The sequence below is a fragment of the Leptodactylus fuscus genome, chromosome 1, assembly GCF_031893055.1.
Source record: "Leptodactylus fuscus isolate aLepFus1 chromosome 1, aLepFus1.hap2, whole genome shotgun sequence".
Taxonomy (NCBI): domain Eukaryota; kingdom Metazoa; phylum Chordata; class Amphibia; order Anura; family Leptodactylidae; genus Leptodactylus; species Leptodactylus fuscus.
In genome coordinates, this window is record NC_134265.1 from 255,856,735 (window position 1) to 255,866,935 (window position 10,201).

Sequence of the window (10,201 nt, forward strand, 5' to 3'; positions counted from 1 at the left end):
AATCCATGCAATCAGATTACCCTTGAGTATGCACTCAGCTCTGTGCAGGGCTCTGATGTGTGAATTTAGCCTAACACAAATTGCATTTTTGATTTTGTGTATGTCCTTTTCACCAACAGCTACTTGGTGGCTTTACCCTCTTTCCTGTATTCCATAAACTATAAAATAACAATGTCTATAGTTGCAAGTTAACTATTATCAGTGACTCTCCTCACATTCCTAATATTCACCAAAAGCTTAGCCATATCCAATAAGAAGGCAGAAGCAAGTCTTTCTCTAGAACAATTGCCAAAGGTGATAATATTGAGTTAACAGATGCCATAATGGCTTTCCAGGTAGATAAATTAGAGTTCCCTGTCATCCCTACCAGCGGCACAATTTGGGTTATTTTCTGCCCCTGTGTGCTGGTAGGACAGGTGGATTTTTAATTAGCCAGTATTAATTTCACATGGCTAGATCCCTTTAAAAGGACACAGCTTTCTCCCCCCTGCATGTTTTTTTCTGTCCTGTTTGAGGACCAGGACAGGTGGAGAGGACGTTGTGTTCTCTTAAGGGGTCAGGTCCAGGTACTTGCCTTGTCCTGATTCCTTTTTTTATTCCTTTCCTTCTTTATCTTCCAGCCTTGCTTTTCAGCATTGCTGCTTGTGTTCTTCCTCCCTATAGGAGATTACAATGAGTTAGGGGAGTGTTGTTCTCTCCTGTCTCCCTCCTCTATCCTCCTACCTCCTCCCTCTAGGCTCCGGCATTACAGTACTTACTGTATTCCTGGCTCCTGTACCACCGTAATTCTGCGGTATGCATTGCAGGTTTGCAGTACTGCAGTGGTCGGTAGCTAGGGCCTGCCGGACATTGTGCCGACTTGTGGAACTTCCGATGCGGCCTACGCACAGCCGGCGGCAAGTGCCGGAGGTGCTGATTAAAAAGTTTTAAACTCCTCTCTGCTGCTCAGTTTCTGTAGCAAATAAACTGGAAATGCTTTGGAGGGGGCCCTAGAGTCTAGGGCAGAAACTTGTTTAAAGTTTAAGTTTTGGGCGCCGTCATGCACTAGTAGCCCCACCCCTTCCTGCCATCGACCTTAAAAGGAAGTCGGTCTGAGAGCTCTTTGCTCTCTAGGTTTTTCTGGCGGGGTCCCTAGTACTCTAGGTGTCTTTGCAGTGCTAATTACCCTGTGAAGTAATTGCTAAACTCCAAACAAGTTGCAAGCGCTTTCTCTACACTTAAAGGTAAGACTTGCTATACCTTCCAGCCTTAAAGAGCCACTCCTTTACCCATATTTACTTTTATACAGGTATTTTACCGGCATTCTATTTGACTTAAAAATGTCCTCTTCCACTACACCACCATGTGATCGTAGTAGAAGGAAACGACCTACTAAAAGAAGGCATCTGCCTTGTGTGAATTGCGACATTCTGCTTCCTGATGGTAGGTGGCAGTCTTCTGTCCTTATTTTTTCCCCTATTTGGGAATTCTAATTGCCTGTTCTCTGGATTAGGCTATGACTACTGGGGTTGCCGCTAGTATAGAGGCCCCCCCCCCTTTGGGATGAAGCCTCCACCACGGAAGATGTGGCATGGGTCAAGGAGTACATGGTGAGTACAGCACCTGATGACGTGGAATCCTGAAATTCCTCTGAAACTATTATATTATCCTCCTTTGTTTCAGGATGATTCCGTCAAAGATATCTGTGAATCCTTATCTCAGCTTACAAAAAAGCAACGGCTGGATAGGCCCTCTGGGTCCTTACCATCTTTGGAGATGCTCCATGTTGAGAACGAAGTGGTCTCTTCGGATGATCAATTCTCTGATTCCAGCAGACCTATATTCCATTGGGATAAAACCCATAGGCTGCTGAAGTCCATCCGGTTGTGGGACCAGGATGTTGAAAGGGAAGTCTCCGCGTCCACCTCTGATAGGCGGAGGGCCTTTCAAGTGGACGCCTCCATGGCCGGCGTCATGGAACAAGAATGGAAGCAGCCAGAGAAGGCCTATGTAGCATCAAGGGCCTTTAGGTCAGTGTACCCTATTAATCCCTCAGAGCTGGAACGTTGCCCCCCCCCCTGCTTCCTGTGGCCAGTCTTCCAGTAGGAGGTCGGCTTTCCCTGTTTTCTGCAGCCTGGCATCTAAACATCTCAGACCCGTGGGTCCTTCAAATCATCCATCAAGGCTATGCAATAGAGTTCTCCAAGCCTCCTTGAGACCGGTTTATCATCACCCGGTCCCTTCTGGCCCTACAACAATCCTGCCTAGAAAAATCAGTAGCAGAGTACATCTCAAAGGGAGCCTTGAAACAGAAGCCTTTCAGGATGGAGTCCATAGACCTAAAAGATGGACTATCTTCATATTCCTATTTACCAGCCACACAGAAAGTATCTTCGGATCGCTGTTCTCATATCCAGTCACAGAGAGCACCTACAGTTTATTCCACTTCCCTTCAGCATATCATCGGCCCCCTACGTCTTCACCAAAGTTCTCGCACCGGTTGCCGCTGCCCTCAGATTGCAAGACTTATTTGTTGTTCCCTACCTCGACGACTGGCTCATAAAAGCTCAGTCTACTTCAGTTCTCCATCATCACCTCCAGATAGCCATCTCCTTCCTACAGAAGTTGGGCTGGCTAATGAACTGGGAGAAGTCAGAAATTGTGCCATCAACCCGGAAGAAATTCCTGGGGTTCATCAACCAGCCCAAGGAAAACAAGGATAGAGGCCACCGCCCAATTTCTTCTCCGGACCTGCCGGGTTACAATATGCACTGCTATATGAGTCCTCAGCCTGATGTCATCCTCGGCCAAGGCGGTTCCTTGCGCTTTATGGCATTTGCGTCCCCTCCAGATGGAGGTGTTGAGCACCTGGAACAGGACTCCACGGGGACTGCACAAGAAGATCTGCCTTTCTCCCAATACCCATTCTTCCCTCAGATGGTGGAGACACCTTAAAGACAGAAGGTCCTCGGTTCAACCTTGTTGGACCCTGTAGACAAAACATACATCCCATAGATTGTAAGCCCTCGCGGGCAGGGCCCTCTACCCCACTGTGCCAGTTGGTCATTGTTAGTATTATATCTACCTATATATTCTGTGTATTGTATGTAACCTCCAAATGTAAAGCACCATGGAATTAATGGTGCTATATAAATAAATAAATAAATAAATAAATAAATAAATAATAATAATAGGGGATGGGGAGCCCATCTAGATGACAGAACTATCCAAGGTTGTGGAGGAATCCCGAGGAGGGAACATCCAATCTGAAAGAGCTAAGAGCAGTCTATCTGGCACTATGTCACTTCGCCCCCTTCCTCAAAGGGAAGGCAGTTAAGGTGCGGTCAGACAACATGACCACTTTGATTTACCTCAACAAACAAGGCAGCACCAGATCTCCAGCCCTACTGAGAGAAGCGAATCTAATCTTCTCGTGGGCAGAGAAGAACCTGTCCCACTTATCCGCTGTTCACATAAAGGGCTCCCTGATCATAGTAGCAGATCAGTTAAGTCGAGGTATCCCTGTATCAGGAGAATAGTCTCTCAATCAAGACGTGTTCCAAAAAAATCGTCCAAAGATAGGGTCTCCCGGAGGTCGATCTTATGGCAACCTGACTCAACGCCAAGGTGGAAAACTTCTGCTCTCTGTACCAGGAGGACAATTCCTTGGCAGTGGATGCCCTGTCCATCCCATGGAGGTTCAGGCTTATATACATCTTCCCTCCAATTCCAGTCATACCAAAGGTATTGATGAAAATAACACTTGACCAAGTCTCGGGAATTGCCATAATCCCGTTCTAGCCGAAATGGACTTGGCTGGTCAGGTAATGGAGGGGGTGTACATCTCACCCAGACTACTCAGGTGGGTGAGATGAGAAAACTCCAGAAAGAATGTTTCGTAAATGCTCAGTATTGGGCTGGATTTTTAGGAATGACAGGTCCCACTACCAACCTACCTGTCATTCCACCCCCCTCCAGTCCACACTTTGGGGATGTTCCGGCAGCGACTCAGCTGCAGAGAGTCTGCTCACCAAAGAGGCTTAAGAAGCCAGCTCCAGCAGCAGACTTTGACAGAGCTTGGCTAGAGTGCCAAAACAGAGAGGTCGTTTTTTAGGAGCTGTGTCCTGAGTGATTCAACTGGCTTTTGATTTCTGCTATTATAGATGAGGTAACCTATTCTATATTCAGTTAGAACCTAGCCGGGCAGGTATTTATTTTTGTATTGTTTTCCTTTTGTTGCTGCACTACCTTTTTTGAGTGAAAATAAAACTCTACTATTGTTTTGGACTAAAGAAACTGGACTTTTGTGTCTATGCCACCCCACCTAGCAATCCCAGACCCTGACAATATATATATATATATATATATATATATATATATATATATGTGTGTGTGTGTGTGTGTGTGTGTGTGTGTGTGTGTGTGTGTTATTATGTATTTGTTTACCTTATATTACTCTGGTATGTACACGCAGGGAGGAGGACGCTGTGTCCTTTTAAGGGCTAGTTCACACGTGAACTGCCCGCGCGGGTTTTGACACAGAGAGAGACGCGGCTTAACCCTCTGCTGTCGGCTCAAATGAATGAGCCGACATAGGAGGGAGCTGCGGGGGGCGGAAGCCGCGCGACTGAGACAGCGCGGCTTCCGCCTGAAGAAAGGACATGTCCTTTCTTTTCTCCGCTAGCAGCAGCTCGCCGCTAGCGGAGAACAGAAGCCCGGCGGTCTCCATAGACCACCATTATAAGGGGAGGTTTTGGACGCGAATTCCGCTGTCAAAAACCTCCCCTTATACTCACGTGTGAACTAGCCCTAAGGGATCTAGCTATGTGAAATTAATACTGGCTAATTAAAAATCCGCCTGTCCTAACAGCACACAGGGGCAGAAAATACCTCCAGTTGTGCCGCTGTTAGGACTAAGGGAAACAAGATTATCTTCATAATCCCTTGTTGTGTACACTTTTGACAACATACAAAATACAAGCGTCATTGGCAAACTATTTCTCAACAATTCAGGCATGTTCTCATAGATCATGATAATCGGCAAATAGTTTTATATCATATCTATCACTACTATTAAAACACCTTTGTCTGCAGGCACCACTATAGGGTCACCATGTTTTTATAAGATATAATGATTAAATCAGTACTTGCCCCAGCATTTATACAGTAATAGAGAAAATCCCTTTATCTATTTAATCACTGCCCATACACTCAGCCTCTGTACCCTATAGTGAAATGAAGCTATACACAAGCAGCTTATTGCTGATGACAATATGAAGTTTCCTGAAACAATCTCAAATTAAAGAGACTGATGAAGGAAGAGCACATAGCACTTTCATTATATATCAGTTACATAAAGTTATATACTGTAAAACAGCAACATTCCTCAAATGCAAAACCTAGTCAACCTGCATTTTTCCAGTCCTGCCGTATGATAAGAGCTTATTTTAGTTTTACTTCATATAAAAGGTTAATTTATTGAAGGACTGCTATTATTTACCAAGCAAACATGTCCTGCATCTTTCTAAAATGGAAACCGTTTAAGGAATATATTTAGTTAAAATCTAAACTGGGTTATTTCACTTATTGCTATTTTTATAATGTATGCTTGAGATTAAGCTAAACTACTAAATTTAAGTAAACGATGAACTTCTTTATTTTATCTGTAGGTGGAGCAATCACTTCTTTTAGTAACACTAGAAACAATACTTCAAATAAGTTGCTGTTATTTGGCTTTTTACTGTCTTTTTCGCTATGCAAAATGCAATACAATGGTTTCAAATGGAACCTGGTTTGCCAAGGAGAAATAAAGTTCTATTGGCCATTTTGCTCATAGGCCATCTTTAAGTACACACTGTCGTGACATTCAGCATCATGTATTTAAATGAAAATATGGGTCCCATGGAATCCTGTTATTTGATGGGAGATATTGTCTATGTTAGTGAAAGAACCCTCACTTCAAGGTGCCCAAAACAAGACTAGGCATTTCTGTCCCAGAAAATAAGGGTGACATTAAAAGATTAATGGTCACAAATTTTTCGCTCAATAACAAATTTATGCAAAGACCTACAACTTTTTTTAATGCTAGAGAGATCTGTCGTTTCCCGATCTTCTTTTCCTCCTGTCAGGCTATTAAACCAGTGGCTGTTTGTTGCAATAGGATACAAAGAACCTTAAAGGGTTGTACCATTATAGACATGAATGGACATATATACAGGATATACCATAGATGTCTGATACTTGTGATTCCCACCTCTGGGACCTGTTATTATTTCTAAAACTGCACTCCCCCCCCCCCAAAAAAAAAAAAAAAAAAACATTATAGAGAAGTACTGACCAGTGTACCTGTGAATCAAGTACTGAGTTAAGTTCTGTACTAACTGGAAGGTATAGTCAAATCTTAAATCTTGTAAGCAAGCTGAAGAGTGAGGACAAACATTCAGGTGTTTGATGCATGTTTTATAGCCTAAATTAGTAGTTTATTGAACAAAAGAAAAGTACCATTTGCTCTATATATGTCAGCTCCCTTTACAATCCACACCTGGTTTTGGCTTCAAAGAATGTATAAAAAAGGTACCCTTACCCTTAGGTTCATGTTTTGGATTCTGAGGAACTCTGTGGAAAATATATTCTGCTATACTTTACCATTACAAATAATGCATTAGCTACAGATGCAAATGCTAATATTGTTCCACTATATCCTCTGACCTGTAAGTGCAGGTGCTGCCTTTTATTTCAAGTGAATTGTAGGTTGATGAATGCAGGACCTCCCTGGCAGTTCAAATAAATATTCTGGCAGCACCTGCCTATTACCCCACCACTCTTACACATCCATCAATGCTGTTTTCATACTTTATTAACACCATAGCAATTGCTTTTGACTGAATACCAGCCTCCGTTAAAACTTAAAAGCCAAAAACTGTAGCCTTTTTAAACCTGGCTGTTACAATGCAGTTGCTTTATCATATCTAGCTGGATTTTTTTGTATTTATATAAATAATTGAAAAATAATCCATAAGGTCTCTCCAGTTTCATAACCAACCTAATACAATAAGGTAGCCACATCCTAGCAGTACCAGATTGAGAAAGGCCATGACTTTTGGCCCTTCCCAACCTGATAATGCCAGCCTGCAGTCACCCTAGTTCTGGACCATCACATCAGATAGCCAGATACAAGATCATACCCACCTTTTCCTGGTATCCCTGGTGACAGTGGATAGTGGAGTAATAGTGGTGATGTAGTCTTTTAGTGGTTAACACTAATAGACACCGTCAGGTGGACATCAGCCATTATTAAGGAAGCAATAAAGCATTTTAAAAAAAACACACTTAGACATAAGAAAGAGGGTTTATTTCAATTAAACCTTTTTTTCTATTTGTATGTATGTCTTTTTTACTTTATAAGTACTGCCTTAGTAATGGTAACTGTCTTAGTGTTAAATCCTATTGAGGCTAAACTGACCTCCCCCACTATTATCCCAATACCCACATCCACCAGGGGCAATGAAAAGAGAAAGATATGATTAGCTATCTGGACATATGAAGTTATGGTTGATAATTGGTTGACCTCAGGCTTGTATTATCTGGCTGGGAAGACAATGGTCCTTTCCATCTTGGTAATGCAAGGGTTTTGCTGTTTTAGCATATCTTGCTGGTTATTAAAAACTTTGCATCCTTGTTGTTTTTTTTTTAAATGAGTTCTTTAAAAACAAATGGGTCCTCCCATTTCTAATAACAATACAAACACAAAAAATACAGTTGAAGTATAACATAGTTGCTGCTTTTGACCCTTCTTACTCTGATTATACCAACTTATGGTTGCCACAATAACTAACCATCACTTGAGATGATATGTAATGGATTATACTCAGCTCTGCTTCGTATTCCTGGTGGAGGTGGGTTCTCAAGTAACACTTGGGGGAATAGGGGTTAGTGTTAGTCTTAGACTAGCACAAAGCCCCACCATAGTGGTGTACAGTGCTATTTAGACAATGCCTATTATTAAGGTGGTTATAAAGTATTAAAAGACACACGTGGAACCTGAAAAGATAAAAAAAACAATAGAGAAGTTTACACTATGAAAATTTTTTAACCTACTCTCATCTTCTCCAATAATCCAGGAATAACTCAATCAGATGAATTGCTGAGTGGCTCATGCAATGAAAAAGAATGGAGATACCATCCAACAACTCGAATAGCTGAACAGCACAACTTAACATTGCAGGAAGATTGTGTTAGCATAATCCATCTATGATTTTAACAACTGCTACATATGTACGATGTGGCACAGAGTATTAACTTTACTTTTTCAATACATGTAAATGGATTTTGTTGTCTGACAAGATATCGCTGTGTAGTGTGTTATCAGTATAATAGTTACCTTTGCTACATCTGTATTTAGGCTCTGTACTATGTACAGATATTGTAATTTTTAGCTTGATACTTAGAACATATAGTAACTGTCACTTCATTTAACACTAGAATAACTACAGAATAAGCTGTACATGAGGAGTTACAATACTTCTGGTCATTATATGACTTAAAGCCGTTTCACCCTCTTCATGCTGTATGAGAAATTTGCATTCCTCTCTGAACTGGTCAGTGGAGACATACACTGCTCACAGAAATTACTGGAGAATAAATAGTACTATAATTGTCTCTCAGAAATATATGCAGGACATATATGAATAGTGAAGTACTGAACAATATTGATATTAGCACAGTGATTTTGTTCTGATAGAAAGCTTCTATTCAGCATCTTATCTCCTGAAATTCCTACTCACTTCTCCCCTTCTCCTCTTCATAGACATCTTAGGCATGTGACCATCTTGAGATGTAGCAGAGATTTCAGAGTGAAACTTTATCAAAGGCAATGGGAGAAGGGAAGGGAATCAGCCTTTGAGCGCAGAAAGCAGAAAGAGGCATTTGTCTCTGATGAAGTTTGTTGAATAGGACTGAACTTCAGCACCCTACACAACATAGGCACAAGTATGGCACTGAAGGGAAGCAGCCATGTATTTCTTATCCCTGAACAAGCCCTTTAAATACATTTCTGTAACTTGCTTATCCGATTGTAATCTACTCATTGCAGTTAACAAGTGTGACAAAACAGGAAGTATCAGTCTACAGTGTTCAATGTGAAATCTAAAATATTTCAATATTTTAAATAGACAGTAATATAAAATAATAAACAATGCAAATAATAATTATACAATAGCAGAAAAAAAATGTTTAATTTTCTGATAGAAAGAACATTTTGTTTTGTTTCATACATAATTTTGTTTATATATAACTACTTTATGGACATTGATAAAACATTTTTAATAAAACATTTTTCTGATAAAACATTTTTGTTTCATACATACAGTAATTTCTTTATGGACATTGGCGGCTTGTCATATTGAATGGAGATGAGCTAATACCGTTCGATCGAGTAGATATTCGATCGAATATTAAGGTATTAGAGATATTTGATTCCAATTGAATACCACATGGTAGACGCAGTAAAAATTCGTATCCCCTCCCACCTTCCCTGGTGGTTTTTTTGCACCAATAACTGTGCAGGGAAGGTGGCACAGGAAGCAGGAAAAAAAAAAGGAAAAAGTCATTGGCTGGAGAAATCAGGTGACCTCGGATTTATAAGAATTGTGGCAGCCATATATGTGTCATCTGCGTTTTGGTGAGATGGGGAGAGATTGTTCTGAGGGTGAGGAAGTGACTGTAGCTTCTGCTAAGCAGGAAAACATCCTCCTTCAGAACCAACACCTTCACCATTAACAAATGGTTAAAAAGAAACCCATTGATGTTTTAGGGTTCCCCCCAAGGGCCTGAAAAATAATTTTTTAGGGCTGACCCCAAGGGCCTGAAATTTAATCTTTTCGGGCTCTCCCTCAAGGGCCTGAAAATTAATGTTTTAGGGCTCACCCCAAGGGCCTGAAATCTAATTTTTTAGGGCTCACCCCAAGGGCCAAAAACTAAAATTCTGCTGGTTAAAGGCTCAGTTCACCCAAAAGGCCAAAAACACTGCTGGTTAAATCCTCAACTCACCCCAAGGGCCAAAAAATAAAACACTGCTGGTTCAAGGCTTTACTCACACCGAGGGCCAAAAAATAAAACACTGCTGCTGCAAGACTCTACTTACCCCAAGGACCAAAAAGTAAAACACTGCTGCTGCAAGGCTCTACTCACCCCAAGGGCCAAAAAATAAAACACTGCTGGTTAA